Genomic DNA, 24780 nt, shown 5'->3' on the forward strand with positions numbered 1-24780 from the left:
TTCTGACATTAAAAACGATCATTTATGTAAACATGCTTTCTAAAATAGATGTTAGGAACCCGATACATAAAATATAGCTAAAAGGGTCAGAGGTACTAAAATAGTAAGCTACTAGTAGTAGAAAGACCGAAACCACCTTTATTAGTCAAAACCCCTAATTCCACGTGAGCGCGCGCACGGCCACGAACGAACGGCATGGTACGCTTCTTACGATTCGATCTGAATCTCTCATTCTCCTGAAAGTGGCTGTGCCAAAGGTTTAGCTCAAGTAGCTCACGATGAGCCTTCCGTTTGATAGCAAGTGTATCAAAAAAGCAGTCCGTTAACTGCCGGCAAAGGGAATAATTTCAGACAATGTTTTCGAATTGAACGGACTGTGATGTAGCCTACCATCACATTTAAGGAAGTTCAGATTTACTTGGAATGACGATAACAGCTGGTTGGACAGTACACTCAAGACCCTGCCGGGCTTGTTTGAACACGGACAGCGAGGTTGATTTTATTTTTTAATGGGAAGTGACAGTGAAGTTGGACATATCTATAAAAAAAAATATCCAGCGTATTTTTGTTTTATAATGCAGTGTATTTTTCCTCTGAGGAATCAGGCTGTGTTTCGGCAGCTCGCGTGGATAATACCTAGGGAAGAGCAACAGTGAAAACGCGAAAAAATCTCGAGGCACCAGGCACACCGGTAAAAAAAAGAAATCTCTCTTAACATAATCGGTCTATGGTTCGTAATCTGATTGGTATATGTGTACATTCAAATACAAAAAAACTAGCTGACAACATATACATGCACGTTCCAAGACCTTTGGGAAACGTCGCTGGACTAGCCTATAGCTAACCGTCATTATTGTTACAATCATGTCCAGGTTTCTAGAGGTCTATAACACTTAGAAGTACAACGCTGGACGTCACTTACACAGTAGTAAGTATACTTAATTAAATAACGTTGGATCTTAATTAATGTATTCTGTAGGATATGCATGCGATTGCTATGTTGGACATGCTGTCATAATTGGTAGACGGTTCGGGTGGAAAGGTGTTCTTTAGTGGCCAAGCAGTTTCCAGGCACAATTGCAGTTAGGCAGCATGCGGCTGCAGACTGGAAGTAGAGCGGAATGTGTACGCGCAAATATTGACGTCCATGTTTGGTGTTGGTATCAAACAATTGGATTTCAAGAGATTATTTCACTTTTTTAACTGAGTCATACGTGGTTCCTGACTGTCAAAAGTCCATAAACCAAAAGCAATAAGGCATGAGAGGTGTGGTATATGGTCATTCTAAGAGCTGGTTTTAGGCACGGCGGAGTGCCTGGATGAATTAGTTGTTGTTTATTGGCTGAAACACCAACTCCCAGATGCCTTTTCTTTTATGAACATGTTATCAATTCAATTAGAACGTTAAAACGTTATGTGGCATCACTTATGTTGGAAGGAATACTGTAATTACGTGCAAGTAACATATTCCTCCAATTAATATAGTTATTTTATGATTTATTGTAATCTTTACAAACAAAATATTTACCTATTTTACCCTGAGGATTCTCCCTTTTCCTAATTTCCTGAGTTCCTGTTGCTGACGGAGGCTTTGTCATCACAAATCCAAAATAGGTGCAGGATGGTTAAAGATGGAGGTGTTTCCAAGGACATCTAGCAAGCAATGCTGATACTTATCTCTCAGGAAATGAGTGAAGTCATAGCCAAAAACTATGCTTGAACTTGCAGTTGCCTGACTTTCTACAAGGAGTCGCTTCAGTGTTAGAGCTATCTGCAGGGTTTGCACAGTTCCAGCATTGTTAGAAATGGCTTTTGCCAGATGTAATATTTTAATAGCTGCTGCAAGTATTGATGAGAAGGTCATTTCAGGACGATATCAAAACATACATCGTTTTATTTGTCCAATATAATTATAAATCGCAATCAGATTGCTCTCTACAATATTATGAAGCTTAATTTTTTTAAAATATTTTTTGCTCCACCCTGTATGCAGAGGTGGCCAAGAAGAGCGAATGTGTCTTACTGACTGAGTGCCTGGCTGACTGACTGACTACCCATTGTTAAATAGCGTAGTAGTTAGAGATGCGGCCTGTCATGTAGTCCACTTGGGTTCAATACTCACCACAGTCAAAACAAATTAGCCATTGGGATTTGTAGCTTCAGTAGCTACATTATAGAAAGTCTAAATTTCAACGGTTTATGCTTATATTTTGATGGACGAACTGCACCAACAGCAAACATAGTGCTTTTGATTTACATATCGTTGTTCACATACCGTAGTTGCATTTGAAAACTATACAGAGTTTTGAACATTTTGACCCGGTTCAATTCCCCTCTCTGACGTTCCAGTTTTTGTCTCTCAGAAATATGAATCCACTTGGTAGGCCTACTTTTCAGCCGTCGTACAACAGTATCCACTTTGCAATACCATGAATCTCATGTATTTAAAAGAATAACTATTTTATACTGTTATTGTTTTCTAAAGAAATTAACCAGCCATGGAGTGATTGGAGTCATTGTTTTCATTATAGGTACCGTATAGCTACTGGCTAGCCATCTACAGTAATCTTTGTATAAGAGTACACTTTAGTTCAGTTAATAAAATGTCTCTTGTCCATGTTATTTCAGCAAAAATTTAATGGCTGAGGTAAAAGTTGCTTTTGGAGACTATCCAGGTTGATCTCAGGATCGTTCCCAACATTGTTGCATATTAATGTTTTGACCCCAGTTCAATTCCCCTCTCAGACTTTCCAAATTTTGTCACTCTGTTCATTTACAGCTGTTGCACAATATGCTTAGTAAAAAGAAAATGTAGTTGATTGCCTATCTACAGTTCTGGAAAAAATGAAGAGACCACTGCAACTTTTTCTTTCTTTTCCAAAAAAGTTGAAAAGGAAAGTTTTGAGTGAGGAACAGAAGTGTTCAATTTGCAGTGGTCTCTTCATTTTAACCCTTCTGTTCCTAACTCAAAACCTTCCTTTTTGACTTTTTTGGAAAGGAAAAGGTGCAGTGGTCTCTTCATTTTTTCCAGAGCTGTATGTTGTAGCCTAATTTTCCCTCGAGAACCATGGCCCATTCTTAAAAGCTAGATGTAACATTTGTAAAAATCACCACTGCAACATTTGCTTTACACTTTATTCAAACTACTGTGTGTGTCAGAAATGCTTCAATGACAATTATTGATGCATAAGTCTAGGCCTAACATCGTAACTCCAGTGTGGTAAAAGGTAGCTTCACTTTGATGTGCAGCAATTCTAGTGTTCCGGAGGGCAGCGAATCAAAAACAAAGAACCATAACTGATGTTAAGGGATTCTCTCGGGCTTTTGAAAGTTACTTTAAAAGAACACAAAACAACAAAGAGAAAATGGACTCAAGATATTTCTCCGCACGATAAAGCAGATCTTTCATGTTCCAAAAATGACAAACAAATGTTTGCCTTTGCCCGGCCGTATACACTTCCAACACTACCTGTTGTTTAAATAGCGTAATGGTTAAAGACACAGTCATCCCTTCTAATCGTGGTTCAACCACATGTTTTTACAGGTTTTTAGAGTCAAATCTTTGTGAGACTCCTTCGGCTGTAGCGTTCAATTGAATTGCTGGCAGCAGATTTTTAGAGCATGGTCACTGGTAGGATTCATACACCATCTGAGATCTCTGTAAATTGGAAAGAATGTGCATGGTCTAGGAGGTGAGCAAGATCCCATAGGCCACTTTGTAAAAGCTTCATTATTATGGAGTTTTGTATGTAGATTTATGGTAAAAAATAAATGCAATCAATTCAAAATCAACTGCAGTGTGAAGAGGCAGCTTGTCACAGTTTTCTGGCTGGTCTCCTTGTAGCCAGAGTGTCTTGTTAGTATCATTGTGGTCCTCTGCACAACCATGTGTTGCCTTGATTCTTGCAGAATTCCAAGGAACATTCTAATCAGCATTGCCAGTACATGTTCCATAGAGAAAACAACATTGGATCTGAAGTTAGCTAGCTTGTAAGCTAATTTATTGGGAAAGGTAAGGCACATACCTGCCGTTTACTCTTGCAGTCTAAAAGGCTTATTCTCAGAAAACAGCCATTTAATGTACTGAAAGCCATTTGTAATGATTTAGAATCAATTTAGCTGAACTTCTCTATCCTCATAGAGAAATAATTTGGAAATCTATTTGTAGTAGTCATTTATTTGGGCTGCTTCTCACACCTTGAATTCATAATACATTTTAATGGTCACAAAAAAAAAAAATCTGCCTATCCCAATAATACTCTGGTATTACCCAGGTAATACCCCTGATTAATCCAGTAAGAAATAAAATACAGACATGGCCAAATACACACCTTTCTTAAATGGTAGGTGTTTGTTTTTTATCTACCTTTCACAGCGGGTGTTGAATAAAAAAAGTTAGAGACCATGCGTTATGCCCCTGACATGAAATAGATTCTCTAAATAAAATATCATTTTCTGACAGACTTGTATACAATGTTATGAAAGTAAAAATAAATATAGGAACATTCACAACTTACCAGTCCTAGACTGAAGATATTGGAATTTACCACTATTAACTGTTTTTGTTAAGTCATTGACCTGCTGAAAAAGTGGACCTCAATCTACACTCATGTCTTCCCATAAGGGAACCTCCCATAAGGGAACTCCTGTTGCATTATGTCTGCAGGGTGGCTGGCAGAGCTCACTATGGTGGATATAAAAGGCTTTGAATCTATCTGCATCTGCTCTTCATTTATTTATAAGTTTGCTGAAATGGCAGGTTATTTCAAAGGTTGTTGCTGGGTTATGTAGTTTCCCCCCACCTACCAGCCACTTTTCTGAGACCTAAGGATTCTGTGCATACTATATGATATTTAATGCATTTACATTTGCTTGGTGTGATCATGTAGCCCAGTTCATGTAACCTAGTTTGCTAAAAATGAAATTGCATATGGGGGAAAATATTTGTGCCAATTTAGAGTTGGTTGGAAGTGGCCAGATTTCATGATTCCCATTAATAAAGAATAGCTTATTTAGCCAAGTGAGTTATTCTTGTGTTTTCTCTTCAAGATACATTTTCCTATTGAGAAACATTACATTTCTCCTCTGAATGCAGATGTCATATTTTGCAATCTCTAAATGAATGTGGTCTCTGATGAAAGATGGTCTCTCATCCTATGCCCTACAGACCGTGCACTTGTCTAGCCTGTAAGCGAAATGAGATGTTGTAGTGTGAACAAGGCTTAAAAGGGACATAAAAATAAATTGGTACCAGTGTGTCTGACATCGAGGATGAAGGAAGCACTAATTAACCAGAGTGTAAAGGTCACAGTGATGAGCATTAAAGGGGGCACAGGTTGCAAAGCGGTTTCCAGAGTGATCAATGACATCTAATTTAAGGAAGTGGTTTTATCTGCAAGGGTGTTTGCAGGATGGTAATTTTTACAGGTGTATACTAGGCAGCTTCATAAAGGATGCCTTATTGCAGAATAAGAAAACAATATGTACAGTTAAACCCAAAAAAGTGTTCCAAAAGGTTTCTTCTAGCTGGAAATGACAAGTAACAAAACACAGTAAGACATTGTGCTGGCGATAAAAATGAATAACGTAACTATTTCTGTTTTTAGCCATGACTTGCAGTTGACTAGAAACTGACTAGAGAACTACTGCTGTTCAGCTGTTCTCAATTTATAGGTGATTAGAATGCTCTCTCATGGTGGAAATTACAAGACCATTTTAAATGGTATAAGAACTTAAATTTTCTCAAAAATGTGCAAACATTTCAGAGTAATGTTGGACATGGCATTTTTTGTAAAGAAATTGAAATGTGTTGGGACACATTTCTCCCGTAACTATCCTTAATATTTTCTGTGACGTGTGCCATGGTAGACCTGTCGGTTTGGTCCAGACAGGATAGCACTCATGCATCAATGAGCCTTGGGCCCCATTACCCTGACAGCGGTTTGTGGTTTGTCCCTCCTCAGAGCACTTGGCAGGTACTCACCACTGCTGACCGGGAGCACCCCACAAGCCTTTCCGTTTCAGAGATGCTCAGACCCTGGCGTCTGGCCATAACAATTTGGACCTTGTTAAAGTCACTCAGGTCTTTACTCCTGCCCATTTCACCTGCATCAAACACTGACTACGAGAACTGAGTTCACTTACCATCTAATCTACCCAGACCTTGACATGTGCCCTTGTTAGGAGATGATCAATGTTATTCACTTCGCCTGTGAGTGGTCGTAATGTTTTGGTTCATGAGTGTGTACTGTATATACACATGCATACAATCATGCTATATGTACCGCTGCCGTATGTACTTGCAGTATGTACTAAAATTATGAAACTGAAACTGGGCCTTAACTGTGTTTATGGTATATTTGAAAATTGGTATGAACATGGTATTAGTAAACCATAAGGCACAAGGGGGTGTGGTATATGGCCAGTACACCATGGTTAAGAGCTATTGAACTCAGGAACAACTCTTTGAGGACACAAACTGGAAAGACGGGGGCGAATTGAACCACGGTAAAAATGTTAAGTTTGCGTGTCAATTTCGGGAGTGTTACCACTAGACCACAGATCTTTTGGAGTTAGTGCACATTTCGTAAAAACCTTGAAATGCAACTTTTACATTTGGCATTACATTTTTGCCACTATACAGCGTGGACTACTGTACTTGTAATTACTTTGATTAATATTACTAAAGCATATTCCTGTGAATCCCTAACAAGTCTCTCAGCCCTGTTGGAGTATGCTCTATAGTCATCTGTTGTTAACAAAGCTCTAAAGGGGACAGCTACAGTATGTGTTGATTTGGGATGGAGCATTCATTTGGATATGGTGGAGGGTGATTGGGATTCACAATACAGAACACATTCCAGCATGATACCGACAGAAACCCTGGTGACTGGTGATCGCCGGGTGTTCACAATTGGTGATTTGCATAATCATGATGTTTTTTAAACAAGAAACCAGGCAAGCTAAGTTCAGCCAGCCCGCAAAAAATGTGTTAGTCGTGGATGCCCTCTCGAGAATTGAACCCAGGTTGCCCACATGGAAGGCATTGTCATTAATCACTACACCATCGAACTGCTCACATGCGTCATCAACATCACACCAACTTTGAATATTTTGTTAAACACCATTAACTAGCGTTAAACTGAGTAACTTTTCTTATTAAGTTTACCTCAACCACAAATAGTATCTATGAACTGTGTGACTTTTGCCACTGGTCGTTTTAAATGCTTATTAGCAAGTAATATGTCGCTAGACACTATTATATTGTATTGAACTGAGTAACGTTTCTTATTAAGTTTACCTCCACCACAAATAGCATCTATGAACTTTATGGCTTTTGCCACTGGCTGTTTTAACAGCTTATTAGCCATTAGTGAATGACATTGATACAATAACTACTGTATCAATATAGGTGACTTTTTCGTCAAGTGAAAAGATGAGAGAATCGTGTAGCCAGCGAAGTGTTTGTCTATCCTGAACAAATCCTGAGGAATAATTTGAAAATCCACCAGAAATAGTCGCAATATAGTAAACAGTTTCATTTTAGGCTTCCCATAATGTATCTACTCAAGGTTGTAGCCAGCGAGGTTTTTGTCTATCCTGAACAAATCCTCTTTTGCGACTGGCCTTTTTAACAGCTAATTAGCAATTTATGAATGGATAGATACAGTATCTATCCATATAGGTGACGATAACTAGTGATGGGCATTCAAGGCTTCATTAGCGTTATTTTAGCAGCAGAATATTATGCTGGCAGCATTCAGATTTTCTTTATCACAATAAAAGACAATTGAAATGTATAAGGCAATATACACTCACCTAAAGGATTATTAGGAACACCATACTAATACTGTGTTTGACCCCCTTTCGCCTTCAGAACTGCCTTAATTCTACGTGGCATTGATTCAACAAGGTGCTGAAAGCATTCTTTAGAAATGTTGGCCCATATTGATAGGATAGCATCTTGCAGTTGATTGAGATTTGTGGGATGCACATCCAGGGCATGAAGCTCCCGTTCCACCACATCCCAAAGATGCTCTATTGGGTTGAGATCTGGTGACTGTGGGGGCCATTTCAGTACAGTGAACTCATTGGCATGTTCAAGAAACCAATTTGAAATGATTCAAGCTTTGCGACATGGTACATTATCCTGCTGGAAGTAGCCATCAGAGGATGGGTACATGGTGGTCATAAAGGGATGGACATGGTCAGAAATAATGCTCAGGTAAGCCGTGGCATTTAAACGATGCCCAATTGGCACTAAGGGGCCTAAAGTGTGCCAAGATAACATCCCCCACACCATTACACCACCACCACCAGCCTGCACAGTGGTAATTCTGACTCTACCATCTGAATGTCTCAACAGAAATTGAGACTCCTCAGACCAGGCAACATTCTTCCAGTCTTCAACTGTCCAATTTTGGTGAGCTCGTGTAAATTGTAGCCTCTTTTTGCCTATTTGTTGTGGAGATGAGTGGTACCCGGTGGGATCTTCTGCTGTTGTAGCCCACCCGCCTCAAGGTTGTGCGTGTTGTGGCTTCACAAATGCTTTGCTGCATACCTCGGTTGTAGCGAGTGGTTATTTCAGTCAAAGTTGCTCTTCTATCAGCTTGAATCAGTGGGCCCATTCTCCTCTGACCCCTAGCATCAACAAGGCATTTTCGCCCACAGGACTGCCGCATACTGGATGTTTTTCCCTTTTCACACCATTCTTTGTAAACCCTGGAAATGGTTGTGCGTGAAAATCCCAGTGACTGAGCAGATTGTGAAATACTCAGACCGGCCCGTCTGGCACCAACAACCATGCCACACTCAAAATTGCTTAAATCACCTTTCTTTCCCATTCTGACATTCAGTTTGGAGTTCAGGAAATTGTCTTGACCAGGACCACACCCCTAAATGCATTGAAGCAACTGCCATGTGATTGGTTGATTAGATAATTGCATTAATGAGAAATTGAACAGGTGTTCCTAATAATCCTTTAGGTGAGTGTATATCACAGTTGTAGTCAAGCTGTTAACCTGTCAAGGTAGCTTGGCACCTGCCAAGGAAAATGAAGAAATAACCATGTGAAACAATCTCCAAATATCAAAGGGAACAACTAATGTTCTTTGCTACTGGCCTAAACTGAATTTCTTCTGCCCTGGGCAATATCATTTATATTGATGACCCCGATGTATTGGTCATATATAGGATGTTATGCTATTGTATATGCATTTTTATAGGGTACATTTGTTATTATGTTTATTTATAAGCTGAGTAATATTATTTAGCGATGTAGGTAATTTGTCTCCAAACATTTGAGTCTAGACCACTTTCTGGGTTAAAATGCAGGCATATATCTTAGGGTTGAATTGTATATTTTTTTCCCTGTTTCCAAAAAAGTTGGAATGCTGCATAAAATGCAAATAAAAACAGAATGCGATGTGTAAATCTTTTATCCCTACATTTAATTGAAAATTGTACAAAGGTAGCAGGTGTTGGAACTGAGAAATTATATAGTTTTTGGAATAATACACCATTTTTAATTTAATGCCAGCAACATGTTTAAAAAAAGTATGAACATGGGCATATTTACCACTGTGTTGCATTACCTCTTTTAACAATAAGTGTTGGAGAATTGAAGAGACCAATTGCTCTAGTTTTGAATGTGAAATGCATCCCATTCTTGCTTGATATAGAATTTCAGCTTCTCAAAATTTCAGGGTCTCCTGAATTTCCTGTTTCACAATGTGCCAAATGTTTTCAATGGGTGACTGGTGTGGACTGCAGACCGGCCAGTTTAGCACCCGGACTGTTATTACAGAGCCATGCTGTTGTAATACATGCAGAATGCGGTTTGGCATTGTCTTGCTGAAATAAAGCAGCATTTGTATGGTGGCATTTGTTGCTCCAAAACCTGTATATATTGTTCAGCATTAATGGTGCCTTCACAGATGTGCAAGTCACCCACGGTATGTGCACTAATGCACCCCTGTACCATCATGGATGTGGCATTTGAACTGTGCGCTGATAAGAAACCGGATGGTCCCTCTCCTCTTTAGCCTGGAGGACACAGAGTCCATGATTCCCAAATATAGTTTCAAATTTAGATTTGTCAGACCAAAGGACAGTTTTCCACTGCCTCAGTCCATCTTAAATGAGCTTGGGCCTAGAGAATGCGGTGGTGTTTCTGGATCTTGTTTATTTATGGTTTCTTCTTTGCATGGTAAAGTTTTTACTTGCATTTGTGGATGCAGCGATGTCCTGTGTTCACAGACAATGGTTTTTGGAAATGTTCCTATGCCCATGCAGTGATTTCCACTGCAGAATTGTCTGTTTTTAGTGCAGTGCCACCTGAGGGCTCAAATATCATGGCCATGTAATATTGGTTTTCGGGAGGATATGTTTGATATTCCACTTCCATGGCATTGTGTGTGTGTGTGACAACATTTGTTTGTCATTACAGTCTTTTCAGTATATGCTGTTGTTTAGATTTCTGGCAACAAAGATGATGCTCAGCATTTGGGGGATGAGCAATCTGCAGTGTGTAGACTCGGGAGGAAAGCGAAACAGTGGATCATCTCTTTTGGTGCTGTGCAGTAGCCGTTAACTTCTGGAACCAAGTTTACGAGTAGCTGATGGGTCATGGTATCAACTTAAACCTATACTTTCTGTATATTAATGTCTCTTTTATTTATTTATTTCAGTGTTTTGTAATATTTGTCTATGAGGCCCTGAATTCTTAAATGGTAAAGTTGCCCATTCATCTTGCAAAATGCCAAGTCTTTGGTCGTCTTAAATGAACCGCACATTTGAGATCTCCCCAGAGTGACTCAATGATATGAAGGGCAGGAGACTGTAATGGCCACTCCAGAACCTTCACCTTTTTCTGCTGTAACCACTGGAGGGTCAACTTGGCCTTGTGCTTAGGGTCATTGTTGTGCTGGAAAGTCCAAGATCTTCTCATGCGCCAAACATATTGGCTCCACAATGCTTCCACAAAGCATATCATTCCCTCTTCATTATGTTTGAGCCACCCAAAAACATTTTGCCATTGAGCATCAGAACTGTTTATTAGAAAATCTAGGAATCGTACAAAAAATATGAAATCAGTCATCAAGCTTTATAATTAATCACATTCACCATAATTGTTGTCTATTTTCGTTGTTATATTATTATCTTGTTAATTAGATTTGGGTTAAAAACGCATCAGAGCTGTAGGCCTATATATTACAGCCATGTTGCCTTGTTTTTTCTCCATCCTTACCACATAATTTATCCCCCACTCTCAACTTCCTTTAGCTGTAGGCTACTTGGCAATGCTGCTTGCGCTCATTCAGCATCTTCACATTCATATATTTATATTGTTAGTGACATTAATGTAAATTGTATATTTTCACACTGTATATTGCATATAAAAAACATTTGGGCACAGCAGCCTACATGCCCTAATCCAGTTGTTACTCACTATTTTTTGTAGGTTAGCCATTTTGGGTTGAGACAATCATTTAGAGGGCTGCACGGATCTTTAATTTGTTGTTTAATGTTTCTTCTAATATTATCAATTATCAGCTTAGAGCAAATTCAGCGCAATAGAGCACATGCAGTTTGATGTACAACGCATCACAAATATATACATACACACATCAAATAGGCTTCATCACATGTATAAGACCCATATTAACATTTACAATAGTAGTTGGATGTGTGAAAATGTCCCTTCTGCTCCTTGCCTGAAATCTTTCTAAATGTATAGTCTGTTGTTGCTATCCTTGTGAGGCATGTGTGTTGGTGTGCATTGGTCAGTCTGTTTCTCTGCTTTTGTTTCACCTATGTTCATTGTTGGAACTGTTGCTTCACATAAGTGCTGACAAAAAAAAATATTTTGCATGCACTGCTTCAGAAGTGGATACTGTATCTGACACAAGGCTCCAAACATGGGTTACAGCTGATCTCAGTTCACCTTGCAATGTTTAATTTGCCTGCAGCTCTGCTATCTCACTCTTTATTCCAGTGTGGTCAGGACTGAGACCTCTGATGACTGGGGTTAGAGACGACACTGGCACATGAGAGGGGTTCTCAGTGAAGTTGAAAAACTCCATGATATCCTTGAATCTTGATTCAAACGCCATCCTCAACTCTTCCAAAACATACATATACACACACACACACACACACACACACACACACACACATGCATCATAGCTAAAATGTTGCAGTATGTCTGGGTTGGATGTGGTGACTGCTCTTGAGTTTTGAGAAATGAACGGTCTGTCAGGTATGAACAGTGTGGTGATTTTATTTTGAAATGCTGCGACCACACAAAGCATTTTGCCTGGAATTTGGAGCTGGAGATTCAGCTTGTTCAGGTGGCAGGTGACGTCAGTTCAAAAAGCCAGCTGTAATATCCACTGTGGATCATCCAGCTCCGGCTCCTCTCTCCCCTTGTTTGCAGCTCTGCCACGAGACAGCCATCTCACCTCATTGTGAAATATCAAGTTGCTGTATTTCTCCAGCAGCTTGCAGAACTGATGGTGATTCAGTGCCCTCACAATAATAATGTTCACCACATGCATGACTTGCTGCATCACCTTCTGTAAGTAACAGTCTTTGAGTTTAGCCACAAGTGCTTCCTGATGAATGATAAGAGTAAACGTAACATATTCGGGAAGATCCTCTCTCTTTCTCATCAGGCCTATGAGTCCCTTCTCCTTCCCATGTTTGGACTGCTGTCAGTGCACCCAGGTGCCAGATTTGACCAGTCAATATTATTATCAGCAAAAAATGTAACCAGGGCTTTTACAATATCCTCTCCTCGTGTTTGTCCCTGAAGAGGCAGTAAACATAAGCTCCTCTCTGAATGACTCTTTTAGATTTGGGAAGTGGACCCAAACATATTTGGGCAGTGTCATTTCCATCTGTGCTTTACTAAAACACAGCGCCACAGATAAGTCTGGAATCGGTGGCTTGTCGATGTCTTCTATGCGTCTTGTTATGGCCGAGTCTGAGAGTTGCAATCCCTTAATTTGCGTTAAAATAGCCTCCTTGTTTGTGAAATTGGCATATAATATTCCCGCTGAGGCCAATAAATACTGTTTGACAATTTCTGCTTTTGTTTCTCGCGAGTATCCAAGCAATATCATATGTTGCTTCTGTCATTTTCTCTGCAACTGTGCTAGATCTAGCCATCATATGTTGTTGTCCTTTGAGCTGTGCTTTGAGTTGCGCTATTTAGTTTTTTCTGAGGTTGCTTAGTGGCGGATATGTGGGCAGCATGGTGTGACTGGAAATTGCGCTCTAATTTTCTTGTTTAAAACAACTGATTGCCTTCTGGCAAATTAGACAAGCATCTACCTGCTTTTCCGACGTAACTCAACTCTGCGACATCAAGATTGGCAAGGTCCTGTATGCAAGGTTGCCAGATCATTGACAGTAAACCATGAAATCCGTACAAACGCTCTTTTATACAACCCTATCTGTAAATCAACCCGCCCAAGCCCATTAAAAATCTGGCAACACTGCCAATATGAAAAATGTCTCCTCCTACAGTCACATTTGCTAGAGTATATCGTTGGTAGGCTATTTAGCTTACGAGCGCAAAATTATGTTTCACCACGCCGACACAGGCGGTGTGAGATTTTGGGAAGGGGGCCACCTTTCAGTTTTATATGCAGGAAGATCCCTGGTTTATATGCGTTTATACCGTGTTTATATATGTCTCAGTGTGGGTGTGTGTGTATGTCATGGTGGCAGAGGGTGGTTGTGCGGGTATGGAGGACCATATGAGTGTGTGGTAATATAACATTCTGATTGTCACTAGCCATGACACTGTTGTCCAGTTGTTGCTAGGTCCCACACTCTGGGGGATGTCTGGGCATGGCAGTGTGGTGAGCCAACTGACTCAAGTGACCTGAGTGACACAATCACTTTAAAAATGGCTCATCCTCCCACCCTTCCCATTATGAGTCCTGAAGTGTGGCCAGTGAAGAGGGCTGGTTAGCCAAAGACCAGTAAGTGTGATGCCGCGACAACCCAAGACAGGCGCAATCACGCATCTGGCCACATCCTACATGCTTGACGGACATACTGGCCCACTTACTGACAGTGTTCTGTACCAGCAGAGCATTAAGACAACCTATGCTCGCCAGGCCTGGGAAGAGAAGTTGGAGATGAGAGCCAGAGCAAGGGAAACCGAGGTCCAATTGTGGGCCTTGTCATGGTTCTCTCTAGAGGCCGGTTGCCATCTACTCTCAACCTGTCTGGCCTTCTATAGATGTGGGCTCTGGCAGCATGTGCCAAATTGTTTTGTCAGCATAGTCTAGTGTACACTGCTCAATGAACTTAAGGGAACACTTCAATCGCACATCGGGTCTCGATGAACAAAATATATTAAAGATCCAAATCTAAAGATCCGCACTGAAAATCTAAATAAAACATTGAAATCACAGGTTGTTTCAACTGATAATGTGTCTCAGTAGTGTGTATGACCCCCGTGTGCCTGTATACACTCCCGACAACATTTGGGCATGCTCCTGATGTGATGGCGGATGGGATCCGGGGGATCTCCTGCCAGAGCTGGATCAGGGCATCTACTTGGTGGCGTCGGATGCACCGATACATAACATCCCAGAGCTTCTCAATTGGATTCAGGTCTGGGGAACGTGAGAGAGCAATTGTCTGTGGCCACCAACTGCAAAACCATTTCCTTATTTAGCGGTTGTCTTGCTGTGGCCTCTCCAGTCCACCTGTTGTCACTTTCATTTGCACCAAAACAGGTGACATTGATTCACAATCGCTTATGCTTCCTAATTGGACAGATTGATATTCCTGATGTTTAATCGATTTGGTGTTATACTGTAATGTTTGTGTTCCCTTAATTCTTTTGAGCAGTGTATTATGCCAATTTGCACATTTCTAGGAGTTGTTTGTTGAGTGTCTGTATACTTGTGCAGGCATTTAAAAAAAATAAGGGGGGGGGCTTGTGGGAATGATAATATTGCGCTATGATTTTTCAGATTTTTCAAATATTCAATATGTAGAGTATCTAAACAGCCCTGCAGTCATATTATGCAATTGACCATAGTCCTTTGTATTATTGTTATGCACATGAGTGCTCAAACTCTCAAAGGGCTCCTTGTTTGTTTTCGTCCTCTGATGCTGTGCATAAAGACAGACGTGACCTCTGACCTTGGCCCTGGATGCTGGAGGAGCATTGTGTGGGGCGCAGGGCTCATTGTGGCTCCCCCTCGGCATGGTTATTAATTACACAACAGGCATAGCTCAGTGTCCCAGGCCTGACCCCACATTAACAGACCCGCTCACTAAAGCATGAAAACCCTCTCCCCGGCTGCACATACACCGGCTTCTATGGATGCCATGGAATTCAGTACTGGGATTCCATTCCCCCGTTAACAATTTCTGCATTGAGATACAAAGCTGGAAAGCTGCCAGGGTGAAGGATGGGGGGGGTAATGCTGTAGCCTCCCCATGCCATTTGTACCAAAGAGAACAGGCCAGTCAACCAGCAGGAGAAGCCATGGTGGTGGCAAAACATTCAATGACTTCAAACCTTAGTTTTCCTAAACTATTGCAAAGTTTAACTCCTGCAGCTTTGACATGCTAGCTGACTTTTCTGGCCAAAACACTGGGTGAATCCTTTGCCAAAAGATAACAGCTGTGTGGTCACAACCTGTGGTTTAACAGCATTTGCCTGTACCTGGATCACGAGACCACCTTCTCCTACTGTGTTGTTGGGGAAAAAATTAATTTATATCTGCTGCGCTTGAAACCTACACTCTGCCTTCCTGTGTTGTATTCATTACAGCACCTGCACATTCAAGGGTATTTCTTTAGTTTTACTTTTTTCCACATTGTACAAAAATAGTGGAATCATATAGCAACCAAAAAAGTGTTCAATTGATCATTCATATTGTAGATTGTAGAAGTTGCACCGTTTGCCTTTGATGACAGCTTTCCACACTCATTGCATTCTCTCAACCAGCTTTATGAGGTAAACACCTGCAGTGTATTTGAATTAATAGGTGTGCCTTTGTGAAAGTTAATTTAGTAGAATGTTTTTCCTTATTAATGCATTAAGGTGGGTATACAGAGGATGACTAGGTAGGGCAGGTGAACAGAAGATCATCATCATGTCTAATGTAGTCCATATAACGGCAAGAATAGCTCAGATAAGCAATGAGAAATCACTGTCCATCAATATTTTAAGACAAAGGTCAGTCAAGTTCGGAACATTTCAAGAACTTCGAAAGTTTCTTTAACTGCAGTTGCAAAAACCATCAAGCGTTATGATTAAATTGACTCTCATGAGGAACGCCACAGGAAAGGAAGACCCAGAGTTTCCTCTGCTGCAGAGGATAACCTCATTAGTATTACCAACCTCAGAAATCGGCAATTAACTGCACCTCAGATTGAAGTTAAAATAAATGCTTACACAGATTAAATCAACTATTCAGAGGAGACTGCGTGAATCAGCCCTTCAAGGTTGAATTGTTGCAAAGTAAACACTACTAACAGGTTCCAATAAAAGACTTGATTGGGCTGAGAAACATGGGAAATGGACATTACACTGGCGTAAATCTGTCCTTTGGTCTGATAAGTCCAAATTTGATAGGTTTGGGTTCTACCACCGTGTCTTTGTGAGCTGCAGAGTGGTTGAACAGATGACCTCCGAATGTGTGGTTCCCACCGTGAAGCATGGAGGAGGAGTTGGAATGGTGTGGGGATGCTTTGCTGGTGATACTGTCTGACTTATTTAGAATTCAAAACAATCTCAACCAGCATGGCTACCAAACAGTATTCTGCAGTGATACGCCATCCCTTCTGGTTTGTGCTTAGTGGGACTTTTTATTATTGTTTCAACAAGACAATGACCCAAAGCACCTCTAGGCTGTGTATGGGCTATTTGACCAAGAAGGACAGTGATGTTGCATGAAATGACCTGAATCACCTGATCTCGACTCAATTGACATGGTTTGTGATGAATTGGACCATGGATTGAAGGCAAAGCAATCAACAGGTGCTCAACATACAGTGGGTATAAACAGTCACCACCCCCAATCAAAATGTTCAACTTTTGTTGCCTTACACCCTAAAATGAAAACACACACAATCTGACTGTAAATTCATTTCAAGCTGTAAGTTGACAAAAGGTAAACATTTTGATAGGGGGTGGTGACTTTCTGTTTCCACAGTATATGGGAAGTCCTTCAGTTGGAAAAGTATAGAGCTGATTGTGAGAATAGCAAGACTGTGCAAAGCTGTCATCAACACAAAAGGGGCTACTTTGAAATAAAAGATCTAATATCTAAATGTATCACTCATGATTCCATGTGAGTTATTTCATAGTTGTTATATCTTATCAAGATCATATCATTGCCTCTGTTGGGGATATACAAAACCAATTTGTGCATTTTAACGCTTGAGGATGCACGTGTGCGGCCTGTTTAATCATGGTGCTCTGATTATCCCCTTCATAACCATGGTGGAAGAAATGCTTTTTAGGAATTTGAAAAAGTCTATAGAAACATGATTTTGCTCATTCCTTGTTCATACACATTTTCGTTGGGCTTTCAGCTCTCCTCAAAGTCTTCAGAACTCTTGATGTTGATTCCCTGCTCCAATTCTGAAGCATTCCTTCATTGCATGTTCAACTGCCCTCTCCGGGGATCAGGTGTTTTACTGTATATCCAGCATTCTCCTGGACTTGTTCTACGTTGCTGGTTGCTTTTCTCAGGCATTCAACCTGTCTGCTACATATTCACAGATGTTTTCCATTATCCCAGCCTTTTCCTTACTGTTCTCCTAAGCCTTTCCAGAGCACTGCTTATGTCTGCGTTGGTGGACTTCCACTTATTGTAATCTGAAGCTCTAGGCCATTTCACCAGAGGGTTGCACATACTGATCTTCTTCTCTCTTGCAGGTTGCCTTTGCTGGATGGGCTCAATATATTTTCAACATAAAGAGGCTCAGGTAAATAAATGATACAAAAATATCTATCTTCCATGAAATAAGCCCACCCAGTGATTATTATTGTATTACAAATACAGTGAACATTTTATTACAAAGGCTGTGTGGTATAAAACTGTTGGAGACAGATGTGCAATAGTACATTCAAATGTATCCATTTATCAGTTTGAATTCCTTGCTCAAGGGCACAACAACATACTTTTGTTTACCTTGTTGTCTCTTGCATTAGAACCAGGGATGTTTTATTTACTGTGTAGTAGGGTTGTAACGGCACACATAAGTCACAGTTTGGTACATAGACTGTATATGTAATGGACGACGCCCTTTCGCTCTTTTCCATTGGTGAAAAATGAAGCCACCAGTGTCCTGATACGGCGCGGACATCTTGGACTTGCGTCTGCGCAGATAACGATCTTGGGACCAGTTCTGCGCAGTAGTTATGCGCAGTAGCGAGAAGGAAGTAAAGCCGTAAAGCCGCGAAATCAACGGCGCCACCCCTGTGCCCCGCCCTCACTCTCCCTCGCAGAATGCGCATACCGTAATCAATCGCAAGTCCAAGTACAGTACAACCTTTGCTTGTTAAACCTAGACGATATGTTATAGCCTAACTTACATCATGTTTAACCTTAATTTAGAATAGGCCTAATACAAAAATAATTGGTAACTTCTAGCTAACGATCACCTGCTAGCTATTAACATGGCTGTTAACGAGGCTTGTTGTCTTTTAGCTAACGTTAGCTAGCCCATTACATTTATTTACTAATTAAATAGCTTATAAATGTAACTTACCGAAAAAAATTCAAAGATCGATTGGAAATGCCAGATCGGTTAGCACAATGTACTGCAGAACAACCCATTATGTCCGTGTGAAATTATATCAATTATAGAAATTTAGAGATTAAATGTAAAGTTCCAATCTCCTCAGTCCTCCGAAGATTCAGTGGCTCCTCGGCTCAGATAGCTGTCAATCACAGCTGTGAATCACGACGTCACATCACCGTTTTTAGAGCATTAAATAACTAACTAAAAACAAACTTATTTTAAAAACAAACTCTTGAATTTACATTAGCGTGATACAAACTACAGTAAATGACAGAAACCAGCTTCGGAAAAAATATATTTGAAGGGTAATTTAATTGTTTAGTTGATCTCGCGTCCCATTGAATAACATGGGGAGGGCGGGGTTTATGACCTATACTGGGACCACTCACCAGGGGGCGATCGAGACGTTTTGGCTTCACTTTTCAGGGCTTGTGCGGCACGCTTGGTTTGGTATGTACCGAACATTTAAAGTCACGGTTCGGTACAGTTTCGGTGCAGCGGAAAAAGACATGCAAAACGTAACATTTCTTTTAATTTATGAAGTTAGAAACTTAGCCCCTTGCCACTGTAGTCAAAGCTGCACTAGGTACGATTTCTTCAGTAAAAAACAATTACTGTACAGCATTTTGCAATTTCTCTACGGGCAGAAAATGGTTCCGCACCAATGCCCGATCGTGAATGATGTTCTGAATAATAATATGAAAAATAGAATGACGTTCCAAAAAAAACACTAACACTGAGTTAAAATGTTATTGATAGCCTTGATAACATAAGCTTAGGGTTCCTGGCTGCTAGCTATTGAGAGCTAGTATAAGTCTTGTTTAGCTTCTTTGCAGTTTTTTTTCTGTGTGCTGTAGAAGACATGGAATGAATTGGCAGTTTGTCATCCTGGTCTCTAGCTGCCATTATTGTTTATTACAGTAAGCAAACTTCGCTCCCTATGGCGTACCTATATAAGCCTATACACTTATGTATTATATATATCATCCAGGTAAAAGGCACATTCACAAAATAAGCCAAGGAGGAAAGCCAGCCTCACAGAAGGTGATTCTTAATTGCCACTGAACTGTCTGTGTTTCTAAACAACTCTTAGGGCCTCATTAGCTAACACAACATGTTTATAGGGGACAAAACATGATTTTTTTTTTTACTGAACAAATCCTACCTGGTGCAGCTTTAACTGGAAAGCCTTCATTTTCCCAAATGGGAGACCTGAAGGATGCAGGGGTCCTCAAGCTCCGGTTTGTTGTTTGTGTTCGCCATATTTATTTATGAGGCTGTATTACATGTGCTAGGCTACTTCAGTTGCAAAGTTATGGCTGCAAGATCGGTCTCCATGGGAGAAACTCTGAGTTTAGTGCCGCACATGAAAGTAACATGTGTAGTAGGGATGTGCATAGGACCATATTTTACTATCCGAATAGTATGCGCTGTTATTCGAATAGTATTTAGTTAACCGAAATACATGTTTTTAAAAGCTACCGATACCACATGAGCGCTACTACATAACACACGAAGGACAGGGTGTTGTTCTCATATAACATCGACTCAATGACGTTCTTGTGACAAAAAAGCTAAATCGTGTATGGAGGAAACTGTGTGGTTGACACGCAAAACTACAGTACTAGAAGACAATATTAATCAACAAACAACATTGAGATTATCAGATGGAAGAGTCTAGAGAAGCTAGTTAGCTAAGCTAGCCAGCTATATGCTATTTGCTTATCTCACTGTTTTCTGCACTCTCAACCGCCTTTCGATTCCACAGCTGAACTTTATGTAGCGTTTTGTGGCCCATTATTTTTTTCGGAGGTAACATTAATTCAGTAAATATATTCCATCTTCCTTTGAATTAGTTGACTTTCATCCGCTTGCTAACAGATGGCTAAGAAGTATATATTGCGTCATTCTGACTGACTGGGCCCGACCACACTACTAGCAAACACGTGTGAAAGAGCGCATGTTATAAAATTGCCTTAAAACGTTATACTTTTTTTTAAATGTCATTGTTTATCGTCAGATGTAAAATATTTAGATTGGAATTTAAAAAGTATTTAGAAAAATAATATTCAAGTCTATTTATTTCAACCAAATGAATACATATATGTAAAAAAACGGGGGGTTAATTGAATACACACAAGTATTCAAATAGTAGATGCATTGCGGGCATTCAAATATTCGACTATCCGTGCCCATCCCTAGTGTACAGTAAAAACTATATTAATTCGGATCACAACGCATACCGAACCGATCGTCCCTGACCAAAAGGTACAGGGTGGATACGTGTATCGTTACACAGCTACTGTGTCGTGGTTACACTATATGAATATCTAGAATACAGATAAAATAGACAATCTTAGTTTAAATGAATACACTTAATAGCCCATTGATGAGTTTTGATTAGTCAACAAATTAAGACAATATTTCTTATTAAAATACCATGACAGATTTGAGTGGAGTAGCACATTAGGACATTTAACTGTGTTTTCCCATTACAGCCATGCTGTTATGTAATTTAGTTAGAGCAATCTAACCTTATTTAATGATACAGTCCATGATTTTTGATCCATGGTTGTAAAAGTGGCACTGTCAAGCCAAAAGAGGTGTGTGTCATCTGCTTATTTGTGCCATCAAAAACCCTTTGTTTCAAACTTCGAATTTCATGGCAAACTGAGGTATGATAGTGATTCTGTTAATAGATTATGAACATATAAAACATATTATACTGTAGTGCATACACAACCCCAACTGCTGTATCAGCGTTGCATAAACACCACCAAAGCCAGGAAAGTTCCGAAAAATTCCAGGGGCAGACAGCAGGGCCAACTCCATTGCACCGCTGTTCTATACCATCAGGACATTATCTGCGAAGGCATAAAGTGGTCCATTCCTTGTGTTCTCCCTCGTTAAAATACCTCCAGCCCAATATGGGAGTTTTTCTTATGTTCTTAATCACAGAAGTCCCAGACTGCATCTTTAAAGGGATATTTCGTCCCAGATTCATATTAGGATAAAAGTCCACTTACCTGAAGGCACATATTTCATTTTTTCAAAACAATACATTTTTCAGCTCTGTCCCAGTCTTTAATTAGCATTATTAGCATCGTCCAAATTCATAAATGGAAACGGTTCGTTCTGCTTTACAAAAGCAGCATTGCAAGTGGAAAACTGCTTCAAAACACTCCTAACTAAGACACATGGTGTTGTTTACCTCACAGAACCTGACAGTGTTGTATTCCTCAAAGTAAAATGTTAATTTTGGCAAAATACAACACATTTTCAAATCAACTGGTATGTCCTGTGTTTACCGGTCAGTTTTGATTGGTGGTGTAGTTGTGTATTGTGCAATCTAATGTCAAATGAAACGGAATGCTTTTGATGCAACAAGGAATTAATGAATTATTAACTCCTGGGTTGCTACAGACTTTTACATTTAAAAAATGAACAGGAAAAGACGTTCTAGGCCTGAGGTATCCAATGGCCAATTCTCAAATGAGTAAGCTACCTAACATTAGCAGACAAGTGTGTAAGGAAAGGCATGTTTCATACACAGGGGCAATTCAAAGTACTTTATATTACACTGCTCTAAAAAATTAAGGGAACACTTAAATCACACATCAGGACTCGGTGAACAAAATATATTACAGATGAAAATCTTTACTATACATTGTGGAATTTGTTGAGAACAAAATTATGTAACAGTGGTCAATGGAAACCAAAATCACCAACCGATTCAGAGCTGGATTCAAACTCACACCGAAAATCTAAGTAAACAATAGAAATCACAGGCTGTTCCAACTTGCATGAATTTCATCATGGCAACTCATAATGTGACTCAGTACTGTGTATGGCCCCCACATGCCTGTATGCAGTCCCCACAATGTCTGGGCATGCTCCTGATGAGACGGCAAATGGTGTCCTGGGAGATCTCCTCCCAGACCTGGATCAGGCATCAGTGAGCTCCTGGACTGTCTGTGGCTTTGGATGCACTGATACATAACATCTCAGAGGTTCTCATTTGGATTCAGGTCTGAGGATCGTGAGGGCCTGTCATTATCCAGGAACTGCCTACACCAGGGCTGCCCAAACCTGTTCCTGTAGATCTGCTGTCCGGTAGGTTTTCTCCCCAACTCTAATTTAGCACACCTGATTCTAATAAGTAGCTGGATATAAAACTTAATCAGGTTAGTCACAAATGGGGTTGAAGAGAAAACATACAGGACAGTTGATATCTAGGAACAGGGTTGAGCAGCCCTTGCCTACCTACTCTGGCCACATGAGGCCTGGCAATGTCCTGCACCAGGAGGAACCCAGGGCCAACTGCACCAGTGTGTGGTCATCCTGGTACCTAACAGCAGTCAAGTTACCATTGGCTAGCACGTGGATATCTTTGCGACCCTCCAAGGATACGTCTCCGCAGACCCTCACTGACCCACCGCCAAACCACTCATGCTGGATGATGTTGGTGCAGCATAACGTTGACCACGACGTCTCCCAACTCTCTCACGTCTGTCCAATGTGCTCAGTGTGAACCTGCTCTCATCTGTGAAGACAACAGGGCGCCAATGGTGGACCTGCCAATTCTGGTGTTCTCTGGTGAATGCCAGTTGAGCTACAAACTGCAGGGCTGTGAGCACAGGTCCCACTAGAGAACGTCGGGCCCACAAGCCACCCGCATGGTGTCTGTTTCTAACAGTTTTGTCTGAAACATGCACACCAGTAGCCCGCTGGAGGGCTCTGGCAGTGCTCCTCCTGTTCCTCCTCGCACAAAGGAGCGGATACTGGTCCTGCTGCTGGGTTGATGCCCTCATCATGTAGCGGCCCGTCTCCTGGTATCTCCTGCATGCTCTTGAGACTGTACTCTGAGATACACCAAACGTTCTTGAGACGGCACGTATGGATGTGCCATTCTGGAGGAGTTGGACTGCCTGTGCAACCTGAATGCACTTCAGGTACTGCCTCATGTCAGGAAAGATAAGGATAGAGCAATTATCTGTGGCCACCACCTGCAAAACCACACTTTTTTTTCTCCAGTGCACCTGTTGTCACTTTCATTTGCACCAAAACAGCTGACACTGATTCACAATCACTTATGCTTCTTAACTAGACAGATTGATATCCCTGAAGTGTAATTGACTTGGTGTTATACTGTAATGATTACATGTTTTGAGCAGTGTAGTATGCCAAAAGTCTAGTGTTTCAAGTGGATTTTCGAAGAATTCATCCGTGCAAAATAATTCATTTTTGCGGTAAGATTGACCACAAACCCTTGCACAGTAAATGAGGAGGGGTTTCCACAATTCTCTAGAAAAAGTATTTTATTAAAGTAGTTATTGCATCAATTTAATTCACATTTCAAAGAAAAACATTGTCATAAAATTAAATAGCTTTGGGAGTGTAAAGTTCTTCAGCATTCTTGCTAGCAATTGCTCAATTCTTATGACAAAAAAAGCCATATAGTTTATATATGCGATTTGTGGTGGAATTAAACTTCATAAGAAACGTTAGGTAGTTTAACACAACGCTTAATGGTGTCTAGCTAAATGTTCAAACATAGCGTGATGTTAATGTGTGACAAAATGTTCTAATGTTGTATGTTCCATTCGGTCTCAATACTGGCATACTAGCTTACTAAACAATAAACAATACTTTTAGTATGTAGTATGCGATTTGAGATTCAGCCTGTGTGTATTGGCTATAGGAAATCGTTTGCTTGTGCCCGTTTGAAGTCACCAAATTCCACTGTCTTTTTCGTCAGTTTACAGTTAAAAACAAATTGATGCTGCCGCGACAGATGCCGCGTTCCATTTACTTAAGAAGTCGGAACTGGGAATTACGTCACACCCGAGTTAACCCAAATTGATCGCATTTCAGTGTCCAAAGTCGGAAAAAAAGATGGATACCCCCATTAAAGCCTTTGTTGTGCATGCCCTTTCGGAATTTATACAATATTATTTATCGTATTTCGTAATTTAGAAAAAGAAAATTGAC

The 24780-nt window shown here is 40.4% G+C and overlaps 1 protein-coding gene across 4 annotated transcripts in view; it reads left to right on the forward strand.

Annotated features, from left to right (window-relative positions):
- Nucleotides 1-226: 226 nt before the first annotated feature.
- Nucleotides 227-24780, forward strand: part of arhgap32b (Rho GTPase activating protein 32b) — a 168336-nt gene continuing 143782 nt past the window's right edge. For 3 of the 4 annotated variants that reach the window (XM_013134594.4, XM_020048382.3, XM_020048383.3), the window contains exons 1-3: nucleotides 227-691; nucleotides 873-928; nucleotides 17921-17970. The gene's annotated coding sequence lies outside the window, so the exon portion shown is untranslated. The remainder of the gene's footprint in view (nucleotides 692-872; nucleotides 929-17920; nucleotides 17971-24780) is intronic. The other variant, XM_020048381.3, reaches the window with a different exon arrangement.

The sequence above is a fragment of the Esox lucius genome, chromosome 7 (assembly GCF_011004845.1).
Source record: "Esox lucius isolate fEsoLuc1 chromosome 7, fEsoLuc1.pri, whole genome shotgun sequence".
Lineage (NCBI taxonomy): Eukaryota > Metazoa > Chordata > Actinopteri > Esociformes > Esocidae > Esox > Esox lucius.